The sequence below is a fragment of the Tympanuchus pallidicinctus genome, unplaced genomic scaffold (assembly GCF_026119805.1).
Source record: "Tympanuchus pallidicinctus isolate F22 unplaced genomic scaffold, pur_lepc_1.0 scaffold10, whole genome shotgun sequence".
Classification (NCBI taxonomy): Eukaryota; Metazoa; Chordata; class Aves; order Galliformes; family Phasianidae; genus Tympanuchus; species Tympanuchus pallidicinctus.
In genome coordinates this window covers 3,901,004-3,924,504 of record NW_026294619.1, presented here as the reverse complement: position 1 = coordinate 3,924,504, position 23,501 = coordinate 3,901,004, and the positions used below count along the sequence as shown (strand labels likewise).

General features: G+C 40.3%; 1 long non-coding RNA gene across 1 annotated transcript; it reads right to left on the bottom strand.

Annotated features, from left to right (window-relative positions):
• Positions 1-19,312: 19,312 nt before the first annotated feature.
• On the bottom strand, positions 19,313-19,925 carry LOC128091542 (uncharacterized). The gene is made up of 2 exons (XR_008211450.1): positions 19,854-19,925; positions 19,313-19,394 (listed from the first exon to the last, which is right to left on the bottom strand). It is a non-coding gene; the product is annotated as an uncharacterized LOC128091542 (long non-coding RNA).
• Positions 19,926-23,501: the final 3,576 nt, after the last annotated feature.

Below are 23,501 nucleotides of genomic sequence, written 5' to 3'. Positions count from 1 at the left end.
TGAAAACCCCCCTGTAAGAAAAATAAAAAACCCATTAAATGGTGACGTGGTGACCTCCATATCAAATACAGGGGAAACACTAGTAAGGATGCAAATGTTATATTAGCACTAATAACATCAAAACTAAGTATACAAGTTTCCCTTTCACACAACTTACCCATCTGTAGACCATCTCAGCGGGGTTATTTTTGTATGCAGATGGGCAGGATCTACTATTCATAATCTTTGAGTCCAAGATGTTCTTGAAGAATAAAAAAGATAGACATACTAGATGTAATAGGGAAAAGGGATGTCCCAGTCTGAATATTATTTTATTTTACATAAGCTAAATTCGCTTAGAAAATGAGGCAAGACTGGTTCCAATTAGACCTTCAGTTTTGGCCTAAAGGAGAATATTTTTGGGTAATCTGAACACAGTTTGCTCAGCTGTTTTAAAGGATGTTTTTGGGGTTATTTTTCTTTTAATTGAAATTCATTTTGGAAGGAAAAGATGAAAGCGTTTATTATTTAAAGGCAGAGAAATTAAAAGCAAAAAGTTTTATTAACTCGAAATTAAGCCTCAGGTCTTATTTACGCAAGAATAGAGATAAGAGCCTTTCTTTCAGAGAAATCTATCAAAAATTGGGAGATCTGGTGAGGTTAGTATTGATGTCATCCTGCAAGCCTGACAGAAATAAGATTAGGTATCCTATAGACAAACAGCTCTTTTATTTTAGCTGTGTTTGAACAAAACGGTCTTTCATTACAGAACTGGAACATACTGAGCAAGGTGACATAATATTTTCAAAATGATATAATGGAAATGAAGTGTACCAACTTCACCGCTACTCTTCAGTCAGGTATTGTCAAGAGCTTGAGTCAGATACTATTTCATGGTCAAATGGCTCTTTTCCTGTGACTTTCCTTGCAATTATTAGTAAGGACTGTAATATTTAGTACTGCTGCAAGGATGGTCTATGATCATATAATGAGATCCCCATTGTAATATCTGTGCAATTACACATAATTAAGTTTGCCAGGGGAACTTTAATTTCCTGATTTTTTAGTAAATAAAAAAATCCATGTTAATATTCCACTAATCAGTACTAACTAACATTAAATTTATTTCATTTCAAAATCAGGGGTCACATTGTGAAACCATTTGATAGTATGTAACAAACTAAATAATAATAATAATAAATGAACAGAAGTTCGGAATAAAAATAGCTCTGTATTAACTGATATTTTACTGTCCTCACTGTTCCTTTTGTTGAATTTTCCAGAAGCCAACAAAAAATGAGTAAAAATCAGGACATAAGCATAACATGGCTTTTAAAGAAACCCCTTTGTGGTCTTGAAATGAATCAACATTTGTTTTTACCATATCGTGATAACTTTGCAATGTTAGAATCATAAATGTTGCTACATCTTAAAGCTTTCTGTTTCAGAAACAAAGGTATTACTACAACAGTGAAATGAAAGCCTCAGGTTCAGTGGACCATTTGTGGTCCAAGCACCAGGCAGGAGAGAAACATCATATCTGAACAGAAATCCAACAAAAATATCAAGCTATCCATCATCCATCCAATTGAATAAGAAAAGCTGAACTTCAGTCTGGAATTCCTGGAGATTCAAATAGTAAAGCTGTAACACACCATAAAATTTCACTGGGGGCTATCACGTATGGGTTTACGGGATGGGGAGACAGCTGGAAGTGCCATGCCAATGGCTACTTGGAGCAGCACACCATCAGTCATGAGAGCTGGGGCTAGCTGCTCTGGCATCATATCCAGCTCATGCACACACCTAGTGCTAGTAATCATTCAGTTAGAAAACTGCTCTGAGAAAGGTAGGGCTAGAATGCACAGAGCATTACTCTATCAAGCTGATGTTTTTATCTATTCAGGGCTCAAAGTATTGAAGAGCAGCAAAGTCTCCATAATAGGATTACCTCTTTTCCTGCTTATTTCTTGAAAAAATGGTAAAAAAAAAAAAAAAGGTAAAAAAAAAACAAAAAAACCCAACTCCAATAAATAATTTTACCATTTAAATGTTTTTCAGTAGTCTTCAAAGTCAACACAACTTCAAGCATCCAAGACTTCATGTATTAGGAATCTGACTGCAAATAACCAAGTGTCAGCTCACATCTAGTGCAATCTTTATTGGAAGCTCACAGTCAGAGAGACTATGAGCTTTTTACCTCCTAAATTAAAGCTTTAATTTTGGAGCACAGGAAGTAAACCACCAGGGAAAAAAAAAAAACACCAATGGTTTTCCATACTGCCAAAAGTCAGCTCAGTTGGATCTCTGCCTCAAAATATGAAGGACACAAATTTACATCATTTTCTGGAGAAGCTGCAACGTAACAAAGTTGGTGTGTTTTGGATGTTAGGTATTTCATGATGAGGGAAGTTCTTTGGGATTACTTAAAGGCTACTCCTCTGAGAACAGAAAAGTTATGTGAAAGGCAAATAAAATGACAGGGTTTACTTACAGACTTTCAGCACTATCCACGTGTTTCAAAGCTCAAGATCATCTGTTGTCATTCACTGCAAAACATCCCTTTCAGGGGAACAAGAATATTCTCTTCACAATAGCTTAAAGGTGCTCAAATACTTTCCATTCATTTTAATGGAAAATAGATGTCCGAATTCCCAAAGACAGACCTTTTACCACTGGGCTCAAAGAAACAGATTACATGAAAATATATTCTTATCACAAGAGAAGATGGGAAAAAAAAATTCCAATTAACACTGATGGAATTGATCGAAGAGTGAAAGCCATCAAGGAGCAGACAGGCAAAACGGGGAATAAAATAAGGGAAAAGTGCATAGAGTTATCTCATTCCCCTCAAGGAGTGTAAAAAAAAAACCTCCATACCTGAGTAAAAGATGATACTTTCAATTTGTTTTCTAGCAGCTAACTACAGGGTAGATTAAAGAGTAGGAAGCACGTTGAAAATTGTAGCAAATGCAGACTCTAAATTTTGGGAGTAAAATATCGTAACTTGAATTACTCCACTGTAACCATTAATGGTCAGGTGCACTCCCACGTTTTAGGAGCAGGCATAAGCACCCTTAACTTTTGTGTTTCTACTGTACCCTTAGGGGAGGTTCTCCAACCCTCTGATCATCTTCGTGGCCCTCCTCTGGACCTGCTCCAACAGCTCCAATAGCTCCACGTCTTTCTTGTGTTGGGAGCCCCAGAACTGGATGCAGAACTTCAGGTGGGGTCTCACAAGGACAAAGTAGAGGGACAGAATCACCTCCCTCAACCTGCTGGTCACACTTCTCTTGATGCAACCCAGGATATGGTTGGCCTTCCAGGCTTCAAGCACACATTGCCAGCTCATGTTGAGTCTTTGATCAACTGTCATCCCCAAATCCTTCTTCTCAGGGCTGCTGTCAAGCCATTCTCTGCCCATTCTGTATCTGTGATTTCTCGATCCAGGTGCAGGACTTTGCATTTGGACTGGCTGAACCTCATGAGGTTTGCATGGGCCCACGTCTCAAGCCAGTCCAGGTCCCTCTGGATGGCATCCCTTCCCCCTAGCGTGCCAAATGCACTGCTCAGCTTGGTGTGGTCTGCAAACTTGCTGAGGGTGCACTCGATCCCACTCTCCATGTTGCCTACAAAGATGTTAAATAACACTGATCCCAGCACCAATTGCTCACTGGGACATTGAGCTGTTGACTGCAGCTCTCTGAGTGAGAGGTTGTGGAGTCTCCTATGGAGATATTTAAGATTCAGCTGGACGCCTACCTGTGCAACCTATTGTAGGGATCTTGCTTTAAAAAGGGGTTGGAGTCGATGATCTCTTGAGGTCCTTTCCAACCTCTGCAATTCTGTGATTCTTCTGTGTCTAAAATCGTGCAGAGGGGGTAACACTGGCACATAGGTGCAGACTACTTTGCAGCCACCAGACAGAGTTTTAAAAAACAGAAACAAACAAACAAACAAAAAAATTACCACCAACAACACTAAGCTATAGAGAACTACTAAATATGCCAATGACAAATATAGACAAAGCAGTAAAACAGTATTTACACTGGTAAATTAGAATATCTTTTCAGCAGCTGAAAACATCCAAGGAACACTAGTTTCTAGAGAGGTGCTCCCTATACTTTCTTAACTTTAATCACCTAAACAAAACTCACACAGGCATGATTGATGAGAAGGAATCCCAACAGGCAAATCCACAGATGGTTTAAAAAGCAGAAACACATCTGACCCAAGATACCACGTCTGCATCTAATTTTTCAATAGCACAAACCATAAAGGAGCACTGAGAATACAGACAACACAGTGACAGCAGAACACTCCTCAAGCACTACACAATGGTCCCAAAGGAAATGTTATTACATTTTGCTGCTGCTGCTTATATCGAGTTTGGCCAAGAGCCCATGAGTCATGATACCTATATGTACAATGTCAGGCACAGGAACAATCCGGTAGCATTTTTCTATTAGTGCTGTCTATTTAGGATCTGTCACTTAGAAATGCTGCTATGAAAACAAAACAGAATGGAAATGTGATACCTGAAACATTAGGGTCTAATTTCAAAATTAAATTATTGAAAATGAAAAAAATTAAACATTCTAAAACTTAATAGGGGGGTGATGAGTACAGTGACCCTTGTCAAAGACAGAAAAAAAACATACACTTCTGCCTACCTACTTACATGGGGAAACACAATGCTATCAGGGCTGATGAGAGATGCTGCTAGTTGATGGAATCATTTGTCATCAGATGCTAAAAAGAAAGTAGTAAATGGGTCAAGTTTTGAACATGATCTTAAGATATTTTTAGGATCTAAAAGCTGCCATTAAGTCATCAGAGTATTCTGTAACAAGGTTCCAAGGAAATCCAGCTGCCTCACCCAGATTTTCACTTCTAACTGTTAAATCTAGAGAGCTGGTTTCTTGTTCTACTAACATTAAAAATATTAATGCAGTTAATATCTTAATATTATACACAGCAGTGTTAAAAAGTGGAACTTAATCCCTAACATGCATAAGAAAATTAATTTATTTGACTTCACTTAAAGTTGCAGAAAGCAACAGGAAATAAGTGAGTTCATGTACCAAAGTGATACAAAACGAGACGTCATTCTTAAGCAGTATATTTTAGCCATTGTCAGAAATTGTTAAGGAAGTTGAGATGAATTCACATCTATCTCAAAAAGCACAGACAATTTGTTTCTACCTACTCTTCAAGGTGAGATGTTCCTCTAAGTGAAACTACTGAAGCAGAACTCTGATGAGTCTGATGATCCTGAAAGTGAGATGTTTTTAGTGCTATCATTATCATACAAAGCTGCAATGACAATTTAAATCTGTGTTCCAAACCTCCTAGTTGCTCTTCAACATTAGACACCTTTGTGCCTTGAAGACCCAAAAATGAGCTTACTAGTTGATTATTCTGTAAAGAAAAGCTCTACTTAGCAAGACAGATGCAATCTTTTTTTTTCTTCTTCTTTTTCTTAATGATATTGCCTTCAAAGGAACATAAAAGGAGCAATTGATAGCAATGATTGAAACATTTATTTTAGAGACTTGTAAATTCAACTGTCCACTACAAGAAGTGAAGAAACGGAGGCAGAAGACAAGAAAAAGCAACAGCACTGAACAGTGCAGGAGAGGTAGGTGAACATGATAAATGACATCTTGAAGGCCACTAGCATGCAGACAGTGAAACGCATGCCCTTGTTCTGCTATTTATTATGTAGGAAAATTGAAAACCACAGTATTAGTGAAACATTAGTGAAGACACTATCCAAGAACAAAGATGAAATACCTAAGCACAATGTCTGTACTCGTTAGACAGCAAGAAACAAAGTTAAAACAAAACTATTTAAACTTATAATTTCTTTTGCTTCTGCTGCTCTCAGGAACACACGCCTTTACGTCTGCATCAACAAGTAGGCTGAAATTTGCACTGAGAATAAGAAGGACTTTGATCCCAAAAAATAGCACACATTTTACTCAGAGAGGAGCTTTACAGAGAGGTACTAAATTTACAAAAGCAGTTGAAGGAAGTTTCAGAGGGACCTGACAGATTACAGGCTGATGACACAACCGTTACATCCTCGGTGGAGACACTGTTTGATCTAATTAACAACAAAGAACTAGAACCACTGAAGAACAAAATTAAAAAATTATTCAAAGACACTTGGAAGCTTTCCATTTCCCAGCCATCAGGACTGAGTCCAAACACAGACAGATGGGATTAAGCCCAGAATAGGGTGTATAGGTTGGGACAGAAACGGAGCATATTCCAATAGTTCAGATTTTCTCAGATTAAAATCCACCTTTGTGCCCTAAATCTACAATTAGAAAGTGGATTTGATTGAACACAATTAATTTAATCATGTGGGTGGAAAATACAGATGTTATGTTAGGGCAGACAAGATGGTTGACTTAGAAATGCCGGATTTTAGAACAGATGCATCGCTGTCCAGCCAACTCAGCATCACTTTTTACACATTTTCAATTTATTCATATCACCGTGATTGAAACTGTGTAACAGCATAGGTGCTAAAATCAAAGAATCTGGTGAAGTGCCCTGATAGGCTGAGTTAGTTATAAACCTGACAGAGCTAACATTTTCAGACTATGAAGACCAAGAGAACGTTCGTAAGCTTTAATGACAGAACCGCTCTCTTTATGTTTTACGTAACATGTTTTTTTATGTGTGTTTAAGGAATAAATAAGCCCATAAATAAATCACATCGCATGTGCAGTGTTTCAGTGAATAAAATACCACATTTGAGTGTTTTGTCCAAGAGGCTTTTGCAGAAATGGCCGAAAAAGCCCTGCTGAGGACAAAAATCATCCCTGACACGTTGGCTGCTGTTGCCACATACAAATTTTTCTCTCCACACCCAATAGAGAACACATACCTCAGCTGAACAATTGTGAGCATATGTTAGCTATGCCAGTATCCTGTGGAAAGTAACAAAGGGCTTTAATTTATTTTTAACTGAGAGAAGTGAGTAACTAAGAAAGTTCGTACTTTACAATTTCAAGTCAGATTTGGGATTTCCATATTTCCCTCTTTGGGAAGTTGTATGATTACCAATCTTATAATTAAAAAAGTAAAAGTTAATGAGGAAACATGTTAACATCAGATGATTTATGTGCCTATTAATATTACAAGTGTATTGGGGAAAAAAAAAAAAAAAAGAGGGGGAAAAGGAAAAACCCATTGTGTAATCCAGTTCTGATGAAATGCTGGACAATTTTAAGACTGATAAAATGAGTCACTGCCAACTGACTCAGCATGACAACAGGAGTTCATTGTTGCATTGGGCTGAAGGAAGCAAGCAACCAGTTGGTTTAAACTGGATTCCTTCTTTCACTAGAATATGTTATTCCCACGATCTACCTTTCTCTTTCCCATATCTTCCATCAGCCTCTCTAGTGCCTCCAGTACATACCACATTTATGTGGTGCTTCTCAGCTAGCACCACATTACAGCACACATTAAGCCCCCGGATGCAGCATGTTATAAAATTAACTTAAAAGGCTGGAATACAACTCAGTTTTTAAGTCCCAGTATATTTATATTTCACATATGGTTTTTGCTAGGCTAGTCACAGGGGGGACTATAAAGCATCTCAACACGTGAGGTACTCTTGTAAACTCCACCATGTCCTTAGCTGCACTCCCTGTCCTCAGGCTCGGGGACCACAAGCACTAACTGCTATACGTGCTGCCTGCTCCATCCACGTCTCCCCTCCCTGCTTGTAGGTCTGGCAGCAGCAGGGTTGCTGAATTCAGTTCAAAAATGGGAATTCCCATTTCTCTTAGTGGTCTTTTGCAGATTGTCTTCTGTCAGTCACTGCAGCTTCTCCCAGGACCCTCTGAAATTCACAAAACAAGGACAACCCAGCAACGCTGAGGGGCTCAGGAAGCTGAAAGCCTGGGCAACAACTGCATAAAATATAGCGCCCCATCCTTGAGCTCTCTGAGGACTGGAGATATATGGAAGTTTTCCTGCATAAGGAGGATTTATACTGTTAGCACACAAGAGTGACCAAGAGGAAGGTTTACCTGTTGCATAACATTGTATAGTATGCTGTGATGTTATGCTCTGTGGCTTTTTTTCCTTTGACCCTCAAATCTCACAGTCTCGTCATTCACTATTTTCTGCTTTTTCCCTAAAGGTGCTTCTGAAACCTGCCAGAAATACGAAAATCCCCTTTTTCCATAGGAGATTATAAGAATCTGAAAAATTTACTGATATTGACTTCAGTTTATGAGAAAATCCTGTAAAGTTAATTTATTTTTCAGAAGAAACAAGGATTGAGAAAAGTCCATTCTTCTTCAGGCAGCTAAAAAATCCTCAGTCACTGTATCTTTTTTTCAAAAACCTATTTTTGCCAAAAGCAACTGCGCCACATCAGAAATTACCATGCCAGGATAAAGGAATCCCTCACAATGGAAAGACTGGTAATCAACAAATCTGTGTTGTATTTGTGATAATTTGCCAGGCGATTTTGACTAAGTCAGTCTGCACCTCTGAATCTGAGTGCAAAAGGCTACTAATGCCTCCCTATTTCAGAAGGGTGTCTTAAAGCTTAATTAATTGATGTTCATAAAGAACTCACATTCTCAGATGAGAGGCATCAGAGAACACCAAAGTGTTATTAATCTCAGGTGCCAAAAAATTATCCCTTCTCTTGCATGAAACAGCTCTGAAATATTTGTAATATCTACAGCAGTGATATCCCCAGTTCGACTTGCAAATGATGAGAGTTATTCAAATAAAATAAATGTCTGGTCATCAGAGTAAACAAAGCCATCATTTCACGAGGCCAATCTAAATTGTAGAGATAATCAATATGAGGATAGCAGTGCCCACAATGAAACCTGTATTAATTATGAAAAGAGTTTATGAAAGAAATTAATCATTATTATGGAGTTCGCTGTAGGAATTTAATAGCATGAGCCAATTCTACATGACTCTTATGATGCTTGAGGTCAAATATGCTGAGTTTGAAATAAACTTTAATCTACTCTGAACTAACTTTGTATAAAAAAAGAAAGCTTCTCATAAATTCCTCAGTACTGCCCAAAATAACAAATGTGCTCTACCCCGTAAGTGCGTGTGGTCTGATATGCCATCTTGAAAATAGATTCGAATGTCCCTTCTCTCTAATTCACTAATTACATATAGTGACTACAAGAGAAGATTAAATATGGGAGATAACCAATATATTTTTTAAATTACTTTGTATTTTTTTTAAGTAACCATCCTTCCAAAATAAACAGAGTTATGTTTATAGAAATAAAGAAACAAAGTATAACAATTTTAGGTAGCGTACCGCAGTCAAATAAATACTATTTTCTAATAAAACAAACTGGGAGGAAACTTAACTCATAGTAATCAAAACAAAAACTCAGGAGATTTTTTGTTCCACAATCAGAGTTGTTCTGTAGAGCTAAAGATTAATATCCATTGGGCAACATGAGTATTAATCAATTAATGCTTTTTGTTAGATCCTAAGTTCTCTGGGGAGAGGCTATGACTGGAATTGTTGAAAATGCTCAGCGTTGGCTTAATTCCATCTCCAGTCAAGTCCCCGTTGTCTTCAAAGGGAGAAGCGCTAGACTGATGCTGAGAGCTTTTGAAAATCCTATCCTTTGTTATTTATTTGCTTTTGTGAAATACTTCATAAAACAAATAAAAGCAGAAAGGCATAAGCAATGAGCCCGTTCCACCATACCTTTAAGGTCCACACACGGCCAGAACCCCACGGTCAGAAGTGGATAGAGAATTCTAGTAGGGGTATTTGGCAGGGTACTTTTGTGCCTGTTTGTGATGGGAGGAAAGGTGAGTTATGATACAGCCAGGTCAGAAAGGCTGGATAACCCCAACAGGAGCACAGGGCTGCATAGCAGAAATCGTACTTTGCTCTTGTTCTCAGAAAACATGGGATAGTCCATTTTGGAGACTACTAATAACGAACATGAAGGCTGCAATACCGTCAGCAACAGTTAGGTGTGCAAAAGGAAGAAAGATCCCTTAAAATACTACAAGAACAAACAGTCAGATTAAAATAGTCCAAAAGAGCTCAGTGGGAATATTTCTCTCAGCTTCCTTTGTTGATGCTGTAGGATTTCTTTGTAGTTGTACAGTTCCACTCACTCAAATGCTCTTGGCATCTACAGACTTCCTTACGTCTGATCTCATCACACACAGATGGCTCCTGCTTGTAAAATATTATTTGGGGACGTGTTGGAGTGGCCTGAACATGGGTCACTCCAGCAGTGTAATCTGACTCTTAACAGTTTCTCTGGACTGGGATAACCTTGAGTTCTGCCATTGTTTTCCAAACTGTAAAACAAGGAGAGTGTCTACCTCCTCATGAAGCAATGAGAACGTGTGAGCTAACATACCTACAATTCCTTTAAAAAAAGGAGAGGTGTTATTGCTGTTGAGGGAGAGTAAGATAGGGTCATGTGGGCTTCAGTTTTATTCTCTTCTCTGGAACAAACACCAACACAGATATAAATAGTGCCTGCAGAAAAGCAAGGGGTGAACTTCTGCTTTTTTTTTTTTTTTAGTAGCTTTTGCATTTAAAGTCTGCTAAGAAGAGTTTGGAATAGTTTCATAATTAAAAACTTCTTTAGTTCTAATAGCATTAACATTTACCAAAGTAGATTTTTTTTCTTTCCGGTGGTGTCATAAATTCACAGTATTTATCCACCAGTTCTGTTTTTCATAACAAGATTGTGGTTTTTATTTTGATCGTGGGTTAGTTTATTGCCACAGCACATCGTTTTCCTTTTCTTTTGGAGGTTTGAGGAAAAGTAATTCTTTACAGACACTGATGGTATTTTTCAATTAAAATCATTTAAAGCAGAGAAGAGGGGTTGTCTGGTGGGGGACTGAAGATCAGAGTTCAGTGCTTGGCTCTACAATGGACTCCCTGGGGAAATTTTCAAAGGCACAAATGGCAGGTTGGCACATCATTCCCATGCTTGCTTTAGTGGGAGTTAGTTGTCTCTGAAAACTGCTCTTCCCTTTCTCTGGATTATCCTGATCAAGTCACGAAACCTTTCTGTGCCTTAGCCTGCAATCACTATGGTGGGAATTGTGTTTTGTTCCTCTCACCTTTTGCTCGACTTGCCCATTTAACTATAAGCTTCCCAAGACAGCAATTCTATTTTACAGTATGTAAAACACCTGCAACAGTGATGGAGCCACGATCTCGTCCGGGACTCATAGTTCTATTACAGTGCATACAAACACAGAGTGTTAATACTAACCTGGGAATCTGGATGGTATAAATTTAAATAGTTTTCTCAAAGCTCAGGTTGTCATGCTTTCTAGGAGTACTACATTGGTAAATACTGCCAGATGAACAGGCGAAGATATTGACATCCACACAGCAGACGCAGGACAGGAAAATGTCTTTCACCTGGCACCAGGATCGTGGTCTGTTGTCTGAACTGTGGGATAGGCAACCCTTTTCATTTCCGTATTCGATTTCCAGTGACTTCACTTTGGGCCAACCTGTACTATTCTGTACATTCTTTGACTTAAACATAACATTCTACCAGAACAAACATTCCTGGGAAATGAAAACAAAATCTAAGTGCGTAAGGCCTTTCAGAAAATAAATTTGAATCTAAACATGTATTTGCACCACAAGAGCACATGCACTGAGCCACTGTGGTAGCAAAACCAGTTCTGGTTCATGTATCCTGCATGTCAAGACTGGGCAACGTGATTTTAATTCTCAAACTGTAAAAGTAAAAATCTCAAAAACCCAACATGTGCAACCATTCAAAGGACAAGAATGACAATATCATGAATAAATATGCATGACAAGTAAATTCAAGGCAAAAAAGACCCAAAAAGTGGAGTGTTCCACAGAATTATGCAAATAAAAATGAGAATTATTTTATCAATTCTACTGATCTTAAATGCAATGTGGCTATAAGTAAAGATGAAAAATATTTTCTATCCCAAGTGTACTCCTTAATTACCTACTATCCCATCAGGAAGTATCAAATGTGGCAAACATCATGAGGATACGGCTCAGTATTCTCTAGAACATAGCTGCTGACTGATGTGTCTTTCAGACACTGCTAACAGTTAAATTGGGCTTTGTACTTCAGTCCTACTGCATAAATAATTCTCTAAACCATTCATCCACCTCAACAACCATGGCCATAACCAAGAATCTGAGTTCTGTGGGCAAGTTTTTTTCCTCAAGTAAACTCCACTAAAACCAACAGCATGACAGAAGGAATTATTCTGATATAATGTATGCACAATATGCATAAGACTTACATGTCCTTTATGTGCTAAGCACATCCTCTTTCTTTTCCCATTATTCAGTTCATATCGCTCATGCACTCAGTCCAGTACACGATACGAGACAGAATTCCTACAGTAGATGTAAATAATTCAAGAAAGTTTGCAATTCCTCAGGGAGATTTACTCACAGATCACCTGTTCACAGAGCTTAAAGAGATGTCAAGAAAGTTCCCAGGTTATCACAGGCCAATGATAGAAGACAGCATAACAGAACACCAGTGTTATTTCTGCACAGAATTGAAACTTGTTTTTATTTATTTGTTGACTTACTTATTTTATAAATTAGCAAACTTCAAAGGGATTGGTTTAAATTTGCCAGAGAATGTTGTCAGATTGCTTCATGTACTGATGCTGCTGCAGTTGGATCCAGAAAGAATGACGCACCTCAGTCTGACATGGCTCTGATGATAACAGATAAGTAAACCACAGGATTGCCAAATAAAGGGGTCAAAAGAAAATAGGAAGAAAGAAAGGAAGAAAGAAAAGAAGAAAGAAAGTAAGAAAGAAAGGAAGGAAGGAACGAAGAAAGGAAGAAAGGAAGGAAGGAAGAAAGGAAGGAAGAAAGGAAGAAAGAGAGAAAGAAAGAGAGAAAGAAAGAGAGAGAGAAAGAGAGAGAGAAAGAGAGAGAGAGAGAGAAAGAGAGAAAGAGAGAAAGAAGGAGAGAAAGGAGAGAAAGAAGGAGAGAAAGAAAGAGAGAAAGAGAGAAAGAGAGAAAGAGAGAAAGAGAGAAAGAGAGAGAGAGAGAGAGAGAGAGAAAGAAAGAAAGAAAGAAAGAAAGAAAGAAAGAAAGAAAGAAAGAAAGAAAGAAAGCCGCTAAAGCAAGTTACACTAACAGAATTAGCAGTGTAACACACAAAAAAACCCAAATAACCCCCTTTCCTATTACTGATAGGTTGTCCGTGTTCCATATGACATTACTGCAATTGGTTTCTGCACAGAGGAAGAAAGATACAAGCACACACACTTACAGCAACAGCAGCCCACGCAGAATACCGCCATTTGCCAGTTGAGAAGCCTTAACTTATTGGCCATGTGCCTTAATTTCTATTCTGCTGGTCCATTTGTACCCCATCAGTCACACCTTGAGAAAGGTTTACAGCCATGGCTGACAGAATTCCGGCCTGCCCCCTTTGTGACAATCTTTCTATTTTGCTTCCAAGGGCAAAGTATCCTGAGGACACTCTATGTGTCCGAAGGCCAACACGCCGTCACTTTCTTTACACAGTGTACCACATAGATCTAGGACACAGAAAGGGTTATTTAAGTCCTTAAAGGGGACATTTATGCCCAGTACATTTCCAAAATAAGGATGGCAAGTTGCTGAAATAACTTATTTAAAACTTTTTCTCAAGTACAGAGTGATAGAATTAGAGTAAAATCATCTAGGAGGGGTTGGAAACACTTTCTCATGAAGCCTTAAACATCACTTCTAGTGACATTAGCTTGAGCTACACGTCCCATCGGAGAGCAAGTGTCAGCAAAGTAAATGCATTAGTTAAAGCTTAATAGTAGTTTGGTGTTCAATATCCTGAAATATTTAATATGTTTTTTCCCAAAGTAAACTGTTATTCAGTTTTAATGAAGACATTAACCTGCTTGATTTGTAAGCTCCTGTGGGAAGTCAGTCTAAAATGCTGTCACAAGAGGCAGGCAGAAGTAACAAGAGCTATGACAGGAAATCAAGCACATTTTAAATGTTAAAAAAGCAGCCAGAAAATGAGTCTCAATATGCTCTTGTTTTCCTTTAGTTTTGTTTATTTTTTTGGTAATATGATTTCTGCCCTTTAAAAGATGCCAATTAAGGCTGGTTATAACGTAGTCTGCACGTAACTGTGGCTATTGAGAGCTACGTGAGTTTTCACCAACTATTTTGTAAACAAGAAGTGGTAAAGACTCAAAGAAAAAAAAAAAAAAGAAAAAGTTTGGGTCAGAATCTGAACTTCGAGAGGCTTCTCAGTTTCCAGCACTGCAGAACAACAGCTTTAAACTGGAACCCACTGCTACATTTCAGTCACAGTTTGAGTGTTCTGGACTGACTGAGGATACAGTCTACATTTCATTAGAACAGCCGGCCCTGTGAGTTGCCAGCTTGAAATGATAGTGATATAACAAGATGAGCAAAAACGTTGAGACCCCAAGCAATTAAGGTGGGTGTGTGCTTTCCTGAAATGCATCTTGGTGGTTTGACAAGGGAGACAAGCTGGCTGCTTCGTTTCACAGGAGCTGCGTTTAGTTCATGCTGTCAAGCGTAGATTCTGACACTTAACAGTATTAATATTGCTATTTCTATTGATATAATTAGCACTTCTATAAATAATAGCTAAAGCTGCCATTGCTAAGTATATGACTGCAATCAGCACCATCAGGCCCTTCTCCGTCGCACACCCTCCAGGAGACAGAAGCTGATTGCTCTCAACAAGACGGCAGCCTCCGACGCGGCTGTTGATTCTTGTGGCCCACCTCGGAGCAGCTTCAACCACGCAGAAAACTCTCCCAAACAACCGTTTGGGATGTGTGAGACTAAAGTTTCTCCCCAGTCTTGCACCTGCCAATGTCTGAATGCTATAAATAGGGGCTCTTCTTTTCAGCCACATGATACAAAAACCTCGCGTTGAGTTCAGCGGCTGTTATTCGTATACTACAATGGGGGAGAAGTGCTATGAATGTTTTGGAGAGAAGCTGGACCCACCCTTTAAATCCCACTAAACAGCACAAAAGGTTTGATTTGTCCGTTTTACAGCTATGAAATGGGAAATTGCTAAACAAAACAGGCACTGACGAACAGAACAGCAGACCTGCTATATTAGTCCCAAACTTCATTCAATTGCACTTAAAACTACTGAAGAACAACTTTTTCAAGCGGCCTAAACACCAAACTATTTTGAAAAGCTTTGCTGCTGTTTCACTATTCCTGAAAGCCGTAACTTCCATGCTAGATTTGAGGTCATTCAGTATCTAACCTGAGGCAATTACGCTTCCTGATGGCAGCTTGTCCCCAGCATCAATGGGAGAGGGCTGTGCACCGAATGAGGAGTGCTGCAGGTGGGAACGAAGCTTCAGGATTCCAGCAGAAAAATACACACAGTGCAATACACGCAAAAATAGAAATCACCAATTTTTGAAAACTGTGTGTATTTTTTGCTTCCTTCTTCCATAAAATGACACGGAGACTTTCAGAAGGCAATTTGCATTGTCTGGAAATAAAAAGTACTATTTATAAGGAGAACGGTCCAGATTTCTGATCGCAGTTTGTCATTAAAATTTTTTAAAACTTTGAAGTTCCTAAGTTTTATTCCTCTGTTACACAGAGGTTGTTGAGGGATTAAATCATTTGTGTAACCAGCACCGGGTATGAGACAAGCACACTTCTAAATCCTGCTGGTGCTTCCAGTAACACCACTTTGTAGCTGCAACGCTGGAAAACTTAAAATGGTAAAGAGGATACAGCAACTCCAAAGAAGCTTTGAACTCCTGCACAGTGAAGACAGCTCACTCTGTATGAGGCCAAAGCACTCAGCACTATGTCCTGCAGCAATATCAATGCCAAAATCATTCCTGTATAATTCCACTGATGTCACTTCAGTTATTTCAAAGAGGAAATTCATGTCTAAGCCACGTTCTGTTTTCTGATGCAAACCCAGAATAACAACGCTGAAGTTTATGAAGTTACTAACACTGGCATTTACCGTCAAACCAAATAGCCAATGCAATAATTGGCACCTAGAATCTGAAATTATTAGTTGTGATATTATATATAACCGTAACAACATCATTTCAGAATTCTCTGAGTGTATACCTTCACAAGTATTTGTGATGACAGCACATGAATATTATTCCTGTTACACAGATGGGAAACAAAGACAGAGCAATTTTCCCTAAAGTCAAATATGCTATCTGTGGCAGAGCAGAGAGCTTCGGGGTCCCACGTCTTAAGCCAGAAACCAAAATCAGCAACAAAGTACTCAGCCTTCAGTATGCTTTCATGAAAATATAAGAAGCAACAATCGAGTTGGATCCCATATTTCATTTTATAAAAAAAGAAAAACAGGAAAATTTGAAGGAATATTTTTTTTATTCAAATAAACAGCAAAAGAATCGGACTCAGAACTTTCCTCGATGAGAAAATTTGATTACAGATGGCTATATTTTCTTATTTCTCGGGCCACTTTTTGTGAGTATCTCTAAAAATCAGAGTAGAATCTGGTATTCAGTGATATCGGTTGGAACAGAACAACCTACATCCTGAACTCTTTTTAGAGAGTTCGACTCAAACCAAAAGGTGTGGGACTTCACAAAGCAACTCTGAGGTTCCAAAATCACCTCACAGTGATTGTGAAATCTTGTCAACAACTCCTTTTTTTTTTTTTTTTTTGCTTCTCAATCGTGCAATGATTCATCAGAGTATTTGTGGCTCATCAAAATTAAAGAAATTGATCTGGTTTTGTTTGTATTGCTCTGAAATCTAAGACCAAGGGTCAGCATGACTATGGAAGGGTAAACACATAAAGTTTACTAAAAGCTGCCAGTTTGGGGGCACTATCTTGCTTTTGTTTTGTTAATAATACCATAATGACTGGTGCAGGCTTTCTGCAATAGCCTGCTGCTTCAGAGCAGCTGCTAAATTCACTTGGGCTACTATGCATGCAATTACGTATGCATTTTGTTTATGTAACATTAACGTAGTACTTTAAACAAATAAAAAAATAATTATTTTTCTGCTAGCATATTCCATATTAGTAATTCCGGTCGCTTTGGAATCTTAATGAGTTAAGCATCGTGAGTTCTGCCCTCACTTGGCTAGAGGACAGCCTTTTCCTTCGCAGTACGTGTGTAATCACTTAGGAACAGTTTGTAAATCTCAAATCCCACCTCGCTTGAAGGGATTTACAGCCTCACATGACAAACTATACTGAACAATACCGGGGTCCTGTGAAAAATAAACAAAAAAGAACACATTTATTTTCTAATACTGAGATGGAAATCGTAACTCTTAAGGGCCACCTGGAATCCGACCAAAGTTACCCAGCAAGGATCAAATCCTATTTGTCTTAGTCAAGCAGTCCTGCTGAAATCCAATCAGCACAGCACAGATCAGTATAGTGGGGCGATAGTTTAACCTCTGAGGCATGTCATAAATCCCACACCATAAAATAGGTGCTATGGATTAATTTCTAATCCCAAATTATAACCTCCTGATGAAGTACTGAAAACCCAATTCTCCTCAAAGATTTAAAAAACAAGGGTAGAACTATGCTGAGGTCTTTTAACACTTTACTATTAAAATACTGAGCAAAAACTGTTTCAGGATACTAAATTAACATGCAGTGACAATTAAACAAGACTGTTTGAAGCAACTGAACAAATCATACACTATGACACAGCATCTCTTAAAAAAAATAATAATAAAATAAAATAAATTACAAATTGCCAGCACATGTAGTCACTAATTTACCCAATAAATTAATTCCACAAGTGGCTCCCCCAGTCATCAGTTTGAATTATCAAGTTTCTGCTGTATTTCCAAAACAACGCCAGGCATGCATGTGCGTAGGAGGGATGGGACAACGAAGCCAATAGGTGCAGCTGTGGCCTGGGAGGCAGAGGGCCTGTAACAACGCTGTCACTGACTGCTCTTTGACATTGGCAAGTCATTTCACTGCTGTTTAACTCAGGGTCTTTCTAGCATATAATACTGGAGCCATGAAGTCACCCCTTAAACATTTGGAAGGCAAAGACGAGCCCTCGTGTGCTTTATGAAGTCTTCTTTTCCACTCTCAAACAGAAACAAAGGGAGGGAATCTGGATTTGTTTCCTTTGTATCTTCCTCATGCGTAAATTAGAAAGAAAAAAAAAAAATCAAACTTGACAAAGCATATTTATGCAAGTACAGCTGGAAGGCTGCCTCTGCAAATTCAGAATATTGGATGAACTAGCAGGTAGTTCATACATACGATACAACTGCTGCAAAGGATCTGGTCTGCTCTCTAGTTTAGGTGAAGTGCTGGAAACTCCCTGGTTTTTAAGTAAGGGAATCAGGAACTCATTCCTAACACTACAGTGTATCCACAGCAGCCACAAGCCCTGGGCCAGAAGGATTCTTTGTATGCCAACGCAACAAACAAGCTCAGTTCTACTTTAAGACTACAAACCATTTTATTTTGGAAAACATAAGACTTGCATACCTTTAACAAGTGACTAGTCACAGAATCTACATACTATCAAAAACTTTCCTTCAGCTAGAAATGAGGATTTTTTTTTAAACACCTACATATTAAATGATGAGATTTAAAATAATGCTAAAATCTTCTGTAATGTTCTTCCTGCATTACAAATGGACTATTAAATCAGTGAAGTGCCAATCAAATGCTTTTGTACTTTGAAAGAAAGGTTTAAATAACAAAAGCAGTTTTTGGGGCCTCTTTCTCCCTCGGTAGTCAGTGTCACCTATGCACTAATTACAACATATTTACTCTCTTTTCTAGTAAGATTGCAATTGAATAGATTTTCAGAGCACGATTTTTAAGAAGAGTTGCAATCACAGTCTCGTGGATTCTGGCACTCATTAATCCAGCTCGTCGAAGAAGAATACAATGTTGTGCAGTAAACTTCAAGATATATGACAAGGCTGAATAATAACAGCCCTGGATTCAGCTCCCGGCTTTAAAATCAACTCCCTGCACGACCTCGGGTGAACCGTTAATTAAACCAGGGCCAGTTCCTCTGTGGACTAAACACAACGCAGCCAGCCAGTTTGTACAAGCCAAAGATTTGGCCCCAAGTTTCCAGAAGTTTTGATTCAGGCTGGCCAAATACCGGAATTTTCATCCCATGAAAAAAAAAAAAAACGCTCTGCTGTGTTTCAGGATACGAAGTAAAGCTCTCGCATGCTTTGTGAAATGAAAATTCTAAGCAATTCCTTTACAGGAGTGGAAGATGGGGGGGGCGAGGAGGGGGAGGGGGGGGTTATAAAGTGAAGCTCTCTCAGGGGAAGGTTTTGTTATCCGTTTTTTCTCCCTGGAAGCAGAAAGCAGAATTGGCAGAAGTCTTCGAGGCAGGTAGCCACCAACCATCACTTTAGTTTTCTGGTCAGAAAAAAAAAATATATCCAGCTTTTATTGGTTTCGTTTTGTTTTAATTTTTTTTTTCTTTTTTTTTTTTTTCTCAGTAAAACTGGAACTTCCCCGCAGAAAACTGCTACTTCACAAATAGCACTGGGATCCTTCGGTCAGCTCTAACGCTGTACTTGTAGCATCCTACACGAGAGCACAGCCTGGGCACACAGACAGCCCGCGAAGCGTTTGGATTTCAGGGCTGTTACGCAGCTGTAAATCACCGCGGGTGACACACGGCCGAGGAGCGAACCTCCCCGGGGATCTCCTCACGCCTCGGGGCGGCGGTCGGAACGCAACAGCTCGCAGCGCCCAGCACCCAGCATCACCCCCAGCACCCCGCCACCAGCTCGCCTTACGACCCCACCCCCGACAGGCGGAGCCTCGCCCGGCCCCGCCCCTAACCCCCCGCTGACCCCGGAAACGCGGTACCTCTCTCATCTTCCCCCTGCCCCTAGCGCACCGGCTCGGCACTTTCACAGGCGGCCGCCGCCGCCGCGCCGATCTCCTCATTGGACCCCGGCCCTCCCGTTGCCCTGCCCCTATTGGCTCCGAGCCCCGCCACTCCTAGCTGAGTCACACCCCCCCCCCCCCCGAGGCCGGCCCCCGCCGCAGGACTCACGGCGAATTTCCTATAGGTGAAGCGACGCTCGCCGGCCCGCTATGCGGCCTTTCTATTGGGGCGCCCAGCTGTTGGTCGAAGGGATGGCTTCTCCCATTGGTCAATGGTGCAACGATTGCTCCAGCCTTCCCTCGCCCAGCGCTTCGATTGGTTAAGTGGAGACGTCACTCTCTCCCGGCAGCCGGATGCCTATTGGCTACCGCAAGCGCACCGCCCCCGATCAGCAGGTTAGGTTGTGCTTCTCCCCTCCTCCCCACCCTCCCCCCCCCCGCTTCTACGCATTTCAATTTCCCGCTTTATTTATTTATTTTCCTCATAAACTTAAATGACCCCGGAGGGGCGGGGGGCAAGGCGGGGCCCGACGGACACAGGCGACCAATGGAAAAGAAGGAGGGGGCGTGGCCCCAGCTTGCCTTAACCAATAGGCGCCCACCGAGCGGGTTGCGCTTGGCTCGCCGCCGGCCAATCGTGCGGCGCTCTCCACCCCCGCCGGACCACCTCGGCCCGTGCCGGGCGGGGGTCTTTTGGCGCGCGGGGGATTGGGGGTGGGACAAGGACGGTGGTGCGCAGTGCGGCCGTTAGCCCTGGGGCGGCGGCAGGGTGAGGGAGGACTGTGGGGTGCCACTTGGTATCCTCAGGCAGCGGCGCCGGCCGGCTAGGTTCCAGCGCGGGTGTGGGAGGAAGGGACACATAATTGTTTCCTTCCTCGAGTGACACGCAGGAACTGAGCGGGTGAGCTCATCCCTTTCATACGGCGTTTTGCCTTGCGTTTTCCCAACCTCCCGCGTCCGAGGGAAGCTTTCCGCGCGCCGCAGCGGATTTTTCTCGGCTCGCCCTCGTTCTGTGACACGAACGCTGCTTGCTGCGTGCTCCTTCAGGCTGACGCTGCCCTTTTTGCACTTCTGTCACTGTTTTTGGCCGTGATCGTGCTTCAGAACCGCCCATCTGACCTGCCATCCTTTCTCCTTGCTTCCCTCTCAGATCCTTTTCTCCTTTCATCATTCCCAAGGCTTCAAGCAGCCCACGGTCCCTTAGCACGCTGTTATACATCAGTTCTGAAAACTAAAAAAGGCCATCTATTTGCCCCAGCCCCTCATTACACTCTCTGAACAATACCTTTATATGTGTATTCCAGTCATATGGGTCACCCCTCTGAAACTGTATTGCACACACCCTTTATTTTTTAGTATATGTAACCTCTTTTGTTTGTTTGTTTTGAAGGTTCATTTGTTTTAAATGTGACAGGAGTAATAAGTAAGCAAACTGTAAGTGGTATTAAAAGAAGGTAAGGAGCTCCATCAAGCTTGGCTCGGTGTTTTACTGAAGCACTTGGATTTTAAACACTAGCATAATTGTCATGACTGTATAACTACTTAAATGTAAGCAGGCGTCAAGGTTCTTTGCTGAATCAAAGCCTTAATTTTCTTTCCATTTTCCTGTGGCCTGTTCTGCATTTTTAAGCTGAGAGAGTGTGGAGTAAAACTCTCAGAAAAAAAATAATTTCTCTAGGGCATACTCTGTTTGATAATGTCATACCTGGAACTTCATCTGGGCTGTCAAAACAATGGCGCATGACAGTAAAACTGAGCACACTTCATATACATAAATCTTTCACAGTCTGTAACTAAGTATCTAGAACGAACTGAAGGTTCCTCCAGCTGAATTATTTTATTAAATGAGAAATTATATGACCATTAGAGCAGATACCTCCCAGCTAGTAACTTGAGCTAACAGCAAGTATGGGTGACAGTATACAGATGTAATTAAAGGCCACTTCTACAGATGGATAGGGAATTTTAAGGTGATGCAGAGTTAGAGATTCCTCTTCGACAGCACTTGTTGTCCATCTGAAATCCCGAGGATGTGTTTCTGGTAGGAATAACAGCTATATTAGATGCCCAGAAAGATGCTGTTGATTTGCTGACACAACTGTGGAGAATGTTTCCAGCAGTGTGTGAGCCTAGTTCTATTCAATGCTGTCATTAATGATTTTTAAATTTTCATTGAGCAATCTTGATTGAAAATATTACAAACCTCAGAGAGAACTTGATTAGAATACAAGCCAATTGCATTAAATGGAGGAAGCAATGCAACCAACAGCATTTCTATGAAGTACAAAGCTAAGAATGGTATGGAAACAAATCAACTGCAGGAAGAGCTGAGTTATTCCTCCTGAAACAGGAATAAGTACAGAGGCAGGAAGTACTCCCAGGAAGGATCCAAGAGATGAGGCCAGATCACAAATGAAATACAGATTAAAGGTGAAATGGGCACATCTCATTCAAGGATGTACAAACAGGAGTGTCAGACTAAGAAGAGAGTTTTGTACTCAGTGTCAATAAAGCCTCAGTTGGAATACTCTGTTCAGTTCCTAACATGGCATTTAGAAGAGATTCTGAAGATTAAAGACTAAAAGGTTTTAAGCAAGAGTAGTAAGAGCCTTGGAAAACGTGACATGAAAAAACAGCAAAGGAATTGAGTTTGTTCTATTTAGAAAAGGGGAGAAAGAGAACATCACAAAGTTTTTGCATTAAATAAAATCACTGCAGAAGATAGATTACTCTCAAAGATTTTAGTTCAGGTGTCAGAAAAACCTTTGAGAGTTCAGCCCTGTAACAAGCTGCTGTTCCAAGAAGCATCCTTGGCGGCCACAGAGTCCCTAGGGCTGAATGGTTTTAAAGCTGCATAATGTCAGGACCAGCCACCTTTGAGTTGTCCAGAGTGAAGTAGGAAGGTCTTGAGTGGCACTCTGCCTTGCTGGGACAGGCTAGGAACTGAAACACTAAAAGAACGTAACCCAAAATTCTTATCTTTCAGCAACAGCGGACAACTCCTGCTTTAGCTAGAGACAAGACTCCACCAGAGAACTCAATGGGAGCATATTGCTGTTCCAAGAAGCAGCATTTTCCATCTTGTGCTTAGTATTTTTGGCAGGCTTAATATCTATTTGGATGCAATAAATAGGGCTAATCTTCTGGGAGGCTACCAGGCATGCTTGTCCTACATTGTCAGTTAGGGTTCCTGCAAGGTCTTTCAGGTCTTTCCTAATGCTATGTTGTTATGAGCAGGTGTTTGAGCAGTGGGCACTTTGTACTTTCACACCTTTAGCTCACCTTTGGGCTTAAAGCCCTATGGTGTACGCTCCTTTCAAGCCAACAGAATTGCAGGCAAATGCCTCAATTTATGGAGTCATTTCAAAGAAATCTTAGTAAGTTGTCCAGTCATGCAGTAGAAAGATTTGTAAGCTTGTAATCTTGTAAACAACAAAGTTAGAATGGGTTACATTTTTGCAGTAACTATTCACGTGAATGTCAAATTGTACATAATTGCTTGCTGAATTCCAGTTTGGAGGCTTGAATTTCATACCTTTGTTGGCAGGAATGAAGAAGTAATCCCTCATCAGGCAGAACTCACAGTAAAAGCATGAAAAGCTTATTTCATTACATTCTTACAATATG